The sequence below is a fragment of the Bos indicus genome, chromosome 1 (genome assembly GCF_029378745.1).
Source record: "Bos indicus isolate NIAB-ARS_2022 breed Sahiwal x Tharparkar chromosome 1, NIAB-ARS_B.indTharparkar_mat_pri_1.0, whole genome shotgun sequence".
Classification (NCBI taxonomy): Eukaryota; Metazoa; Chordata; class Mammalia; order Artiodactyla; family Bovidae; genus Bos; species Bos indicus.
In genome coordinates, this window is record NC_091760.1 from 122,582,571 (window position 1) to 122,590,067 (window position 7,497).

Consider the following 7,497-nt stretch of genomic DNA (forward strand, 5'->3'; position numbering starts at 1 on the left):
TCTAACTGTTGCTTATTGCATATAGATTTCTCAGGAGTCAGGTCAGGTGGTCTGGTATTCCCATCTCTTGAAGAATTTTCCACAGTTTGGTCTGATCCACACAGTCAAAGGCTTTGGCATAGTCAATAAAGCAGAAATAGATGTTTTTCTGGAACTCTTATGCTTTTCTGATGACCCAGTGGATGTTGGCAATTTGATATCCGGTTCCTCTGCCTTTTCTAAATCCAACTTGAACATCCGGAATTTAATGATTCGCATACTGTTGAAGCCTGGCTTGGAGAATTTTGAGCATTACTTTGCTAGTGTGTGAGATGTGTGCAATTGTGCTGTAGTTTGAGCATTCTTTGGCATTGCCTTTCTTTGGGATTGGAATGAAAACTGACCTTTTCCAGTCCTGTGGCCACTGCTGAGTTTTCCAAATTTGCTGGCATACTGAGTGCAACACTTTCACAGCATAATCTTTTAGGATTTGATTTAGCTCAACTGGAATTCCATCACCTCCACTAGCTTTGCTTGTAGTCATGCTTCCTAAGGCCCACTTGACTTCACATTCCAGAATGTCTGTCTTTAGGTGAGTTATCACACCATCATGATTGTCTGGGTCATGAAGATCTTTTTGTATAGTTCTTCTGTGTATTCTTGCCACCTCTTCTTAATATCTTCAGCTTCTGTTAGGTCCATAGTATTTCTGTCCTTTATGGTGCCCATCTTTGCATGAAATGTTCCCTTGGTATCTCTAATTTTCTTGAAGAGATCTCTAGTCTTTTCCATTGTGTCGTTTTCCTCTATTTCTTTGCATTGATCACTGAGGAAGTCTTTCTTATCTCTACTTGTTATTCTTCAGAACTCTGCATTCAAATGGGTATATCTTTCCTTTTCTCCTTGCCTTTTGCTTGTCTTCTCTTCTCAGCTATGTAAGGCCTCCTCAGACAACCATTTTGCCTTTTTTGCATTTCTTTTTCTTGAGGATGGTCTTGATCCCTGCCTCCTGTACAATGTCACAAACCTCCATCCATAGTTCTTCAGACACTTTGTCTATCAGATCTAATCCCTTGAATCTATTTGTCACTTCCACGGTATAATCGTAAATGATATGATTTAAGTCATACCTGAATGGTCTAGTGGTTTTCCCTACTTTCTTCAATTTAAGTCTGAAATTGGCAATAGGAGTTCATGGTCTGAGCCACAGTCAACTCCCGGTCTTGTTTTTGCTGACTGTATAGAGGTTCTCCATCTTTGTTGCAAAGAATATAATCAATCTGATTTTAGTATTGACCATCCGGTGATGTCCATGTGTAGAGTCTTCTCTTGTGTTGTTGGAAGAGGGTGTTTACAAACAAGCATTTGACAAAAGTCATCAATCATCTGTGATAACTCTCAATATACAAGGGATAGTAAGAACTTTCTTAGCCTGATAAAGGGCATATGAAAAAGCTATTTAATGCTAGATTATTGAGTGCTTTGCCCCTAGGAGCTGAAAAAACAAAGGCAAGATGTCCAATCATACCATTTCTATTGATCTTGTATTGGAGCTATAAGCTCTTTGCTGTAAAGAAATGATAATACTTAAAAGGCCTGAAGTTCAAAAATAAACAAAACTTAACAAAATTGTTAAGGCATCAGTTCACTCCGCATTGATTTATAGATTTAGGGCAGTCCCAAACACAATCCCAGCAGACACTTCTATAGAAATTGATTCTAATATTTATATGGAAGCACAAATGACCTACAATATCCAAAGCAACCTTGGAAAAGAACAAGATTGGAGGATGTACATTAGCTAATCTCCCCAGGGATGGGGGAGCCTGGTGGCTGCTGTCTATGGGGTCACACAGAGTCGGACATGACTGAAGTGACTTAGCAGCAGCAGCAGCAGACTTACTAGGAAGCTACAGTGATAAATGTGGTACTAGTCTACAACTGATAAACAGATTAAAGAGGAGAAAGTCCAGAAATACAATCACATGTTGATGGTAAGTCAAGTTTTGACAAAGGTGCTCCTGAAGTCCAAAAGGGATCCAAAGAGATAGGAATATCTTCAATATCTGAAACAGATATCCAATATCCAAAAGGCATAGGAATGTTTTCAGTAAATGATCCAGAGAAAGTGGATAGCCATATGGAAATAATTAACTTCAAACACTATCTAGTACCATACACAAAACTTAACTCAAGCTATACCATGAACTAAAACATGTTAACTGAATCTATAAAACTCTAAAAATAATAAGCATGGTGTAATACCTGTGTAATGTGGATTTAGCAAAAGTTTTATGGACAAAACTAAGAAAGCAATAACCATAGAAGAAAAAAATATATCAGACTTTGTGTAAAGTAAAATTTCAGCCATCAAAAGATATTTTAAAAATTAATAGGTAATCCAGAGACAGGGAAGAAACTTTTACAAACATGTATCTGATGAAAGACTGCTATATACAATAGTTTTAAAAACTCTTATAACTCAGCAATTAACAGACAAAAGAAAATTATTAAATATGAGCAAAATATTTCAACAGCCATTTGACAAAAGGAGAGATACTAATGACCAACAAGCACATGAAAACTGCTCAGTATTGCTTGTTAGGAAAATGTCTATTAAAATTGCACAAAGATATCTACACACCTGATCAGAATAATTCAAATGAAAAAGAATGACCTAACTAAATTTGGGGGTGAATATTAAGCACTTGTAACTCTTGTGCATTTTTATTTGGTGTGTAATACTGTACAACCACATTGGAAAAATTCTGGCAATCTTTTATGAAACTAAGCACATATTTGTATTTTGACACAGTATTTCAATCCTGTGTTTATCCAAGAGAAGTGAAACACATATTCACAAAAACATTTGTATAAAAATATTTTTAGCAGCTTTATTTATAATAGCCAAAGCCTGGAAATAGCTCATGATTCCATCAGTGACAATGGCTGAGGAAGGTGGGATCCAGATGGTGGAATTGAATGACACTGAGCTCATCTTCCCTCACAAACACATCAAAGCTAGAACTACATAGAGAACAACTCTCAGAAATTGACCTGAAGACTAGCAGAACATCTGTTCTACAACTAAGCTATAAAGAAAGATCCACACAGAGTCTGATAGGAAGAAAAGAGAAGTGATCTAGTCTGGAATCACATTGTTAGCTGGGAACCCAGGAGAGAGGGAGATATCACAGCCTTGGGGATGCTCTCATGGTAGTGAGGTGTTCAATTCCTATTCACATAATAGGAATGCCAGCCTTGCAGTCTGACAGCCTCCTTAAGCTAGTTTGAAAATCAGTGAGGTTTACCAGAGGGCTGTAAGAAATTGAGACTCTGCTCTTCAAGAGTGCATACACAGACTTTGCTTAATCCCATTCACAACATGGAGACAGCCAAATGAAAACTGCCCAATGATCTGGCTTGCTTGCCAATACTCCCGACAGCATGTCATGCAGCTCTCACTGGGCTCCTGCTCCAGTCCCTCTTGCTCTGGTGCTGCTCCCAATTAAGACAGAGGCAGCCATTGCAAATGAGAGTGTGCACACTAAAAAGGGAACAGAGCTGAGTTGGGCCCTGGCCCTGCCTTTGACCAGGGCAGAGGCAACCATTGCAGGTATGTGCATTTGTGCACACACTTAGGAGGGCATAAAACCAGCTCCAGGGAGAATAACATTTCTGGCACACACATCCATATTTACACTTGGGAGAGAATGAAACCAACTCAGTGGTGTAGCCCCAACCAAGTCTAAAACCAAGGCATACACACTGGTGGGAAATGTGAAACCAGCACAGAAGTGCAGCCCCCAAGTCCTTGGGCCTTGGCCACAATGCCAACCAAGATGGAGACTGCCATCATCCCCACGCCCCCATCAACTCCCTCACAGCTCCTGGTCCACCACTTCAGGTCCACTCCTACCCCTAACAACATGGTGACTGCTGTTGAGCATAGGGGAAGCCTGGTTCACACCTGGCTCTAGCTCTAGATGCTCCCACTCAAGCCCTACAACTCACCAATGCATTGACAGTCACTGTACCCCTTTAGAAGACACAGCCTCTGCTCATTTCAGATTCAGCTCTCCCACCAGAGCCAATGGGCTCACAGAAACTGCATAGAGATGCTCCCTCACATGCCTTTAATACTGTGATAAGTAACTGTTTCATCAAATCTACAAAGACAGAGAAAGTTAAAATGAAAACACAGATATGTTTAAAAAAAAAAAAAACAAGGAAAAAAATCTCTAAAAATAAAAACCCTAATGAAACAGGGACAAATAATCTTTTTGATAAAGAGTTCAGAGCAATAGTAATAAGAATGCTAAATTAACTTAGGAAAAGAATAGATGACTACAGTGAGAATTTCACAAAGAACAATATGAAATATGAAAAACCAATCAGAGTTTAAAAAAATACTTATAATAACAGAAATGAAATGTCTATTGGAAAGAATTAGTGGATTAGGTAATACATTAGAACTCATAAGCAGGACTTCCTTGTAGGCCAGTGGTTAAGACTCCATGCTTCCACTATTAAGGTGCACAGGTCTGATCCCTGGTCAGGGAACTAAGATCCCACATGCTGTGGTATGGCCAAAAAATGTCTAAAATGAACTCATAAGCAATCCGAAAGACAGAATAAGGGAAACTACCCAATCAGAATGGCAAAAAGGAAAACAAATTTTAAAACATGAGGATAGTTTAGTGCACAAAAAATAGAAAGGATCAATGAAACTAAGAGCTGTTTTTTAAAAAGATAAATAAAATTGATAAGCCTTTAGCTACACTAATTTAAAAAATAAGACAACAGGCCCAAATAAACAAAATAAATGAAAGACAAGAAATCACAATTGATATAACAGAAATAAAAACAGTAATAAGAAAATAATATATCAACAAATTGGACAACCTAGAAGAAATTGATATATTTCTAGATACATACAATCTTCCAAGACTGAATCAAGAAGAATTAGAATTAAACAAAGTATTAGAATTATAGGGTATTAGAATTATAATTGAATCAGCATTCATAAAATGCCCCAAAAGCAAAAACTTAGGATCAGACCACTTCAAAGGGGAATTCTACCAAACATACAGAAAAGTAAATACTTATCCTTCTCAAACTATTCCAAAAACTGAAGAGGAGGGAACACTCAAAAACTCATTATATGAGGTCACCATTACCCTGATAGCAAAGCCAGACAAAGACACTACGAAAAAAGAAAATTACTGGCTAATATCCTTAATAAATACAGTTGTAAAATCTTCAACAAAATATTAGCAAACAGAATTCAACTATATTTAAAAAGTATCATATACCATAATCAAGTGGAATTTATTCCAGGGAAGTAAGAATGGTTCAGTATTCACAAATCAATCAATGTGATATACCACATTGACAAAAGCTGGATAAAAGACACACGATCATCTCAGTAGATCCAGAAAAAGCATTTGACAAAATTCAACATCCATTCATAGTAGAAATTAATCAAAGTGGACATAAAGGGAGCATATCTCGACATAACAAAGGCCATTTATGACAAACCCACTACTAACACTATACTGGTGAAAACTGAAAGCTTTTCTTCTAAAATCAGGAGCAAAAAAAAAAAAAAAAGAGCAAAAAAATAAATAAATAAAATAAAATCAGGAGCAAACAAGGATGCCTACTCTTACCATTTCTATTTAAAATGTTATTGTAAGTCTACTCACAACAATAAGAAAAAGAAATAAAAGTCATCCAGGTTGGGAGTGGGAAGTAAACTTTCACTATTTTCAAATGCTGCTGCTGCTGCTGCTAAGTCTCTTCAGTTGTGTCCAACTCTGTGTGACCCCATAGATGGCAGCCCACCAGGCTCCTCCATCCACAGGATTCTCCAGGCAAGAATATTGGAGTGGGTTGCCATTGCCTTCTCCAATTTTCAGATGACATAACATTATATATTAAAAACCCTAAAGCCTACACACACACACACACACACACAACTATTAGGACTAATAAGTGAATTCAGTAAAGTTGCAGGATATAAGACATATACAGAAGTCTGTCACTTTCCTTTACATTAATAATGAACTACCAAAAAGAGAAAGCAAAAAACAATCCCATTTAAAATCCCATCAAGGAACTTCCCTGGTGGTGCAGTGGATAAGATTCTACCTGCCAGTGCAGGGGACAGGGATTCAATCCCTGGTCCAGGAAGATTTCACATTGTCTCAGAGCAACTAAGCCCATGTGCCACAACTACTGAGCCTGAGCTTTGGAGCCTGTGAGTCACAACTATCAAGCCCATGTGCTACTGGACTACTGTAGCCTGTGTGCATGTTCTAGGGCCTGTGAGCTGCAATTACTGAGCCTGTGTGCCATAACTACTAAAGCCCGAGCACCTAGAGCATATGCTCTATAACAAGAGAAGCCACCACAATGAGAAGCCTGGGCACCAAAACAAAGAGTAGCCTTCACTTGTGGCAGCTAGAGAAAGCCTGTGGAAAAAGCAACAAAGACCTAGTGCAGCCAAAATAAATAAATATTGCATCAGAGAGAATAAAATATCTAGGAATAAACTTAACTAAGGAGGTGAAAGACTTATCCTCTAAAAACTATTAAACACTGATGAAGCAAGCTGAAGATGTTAAAAAGAAATGGAAACATGTTCCATTTGGATTGGAAGACTTAATATTATGAAAATGGCCATACTTCCCAAAGCAATCTACAGATTTAATGCAACCCCTATCAAAATACCCATGACATTATTCACAGAGCTAGAAAAAAATAATCCTAAAATTTTTATGTGATCACAACTCTGAATAGCCAAAGCAATCTCTAGAGGGGAAAAAAAAAAAAGCCAGAGATAAAAAGCTTCCTGACATTTAGCTCAGATCAGTTGCTCAGTCGTGTCCAACTCTTTGTGACCCCACGGACTGCAGCATGCCAGTCATACCTGTCCGTCACCAACTACCAGAGCTTGTGCAAACTCATGTCCATCAAGTCCGTGATGCCATCCAACCATCTTATCCTCTGTCATCCCCTTCTCCTCTTGCCTTCAATCTTTCCCAGCATCAGGGTCTTTTCCAATGCATCAGGTGGCCAAAGTATTGGAGTTTCAGCTTCAGTATCAGTCCTTCCAATGAACATTAAGGACTAATTTCTTTTAGGATTGACTGGTTTGATCTCCTTGCAGTCCAAGGGATGCTCAAGAGTCTTCTCCAACACCACAGTTCAAAAGCATCAATTCTTCGGTTCTCAGCTTTCTTTAGAGTCCAACTCTCACATCCATACATGACTACTGGAAAAACCATAGTTTTGACTAGACAGACATTTGTTGGCAATGTAATGTCTCTGCTTTTTAATATGCTGTCTAGATTTGTCATAGTTTTCTTCCAAGGAGCAAGCATCTTTTAAATTCTAGCTGCAGTAACCATCTGCAGTGATTTTGGAGCCCCAGAAAATAGTCTCTCACTGTTTCCATTGTTTCCCATCTATTTGTCATGAAGTGAAGGGACCAGATGCCATGATCTTAGATTT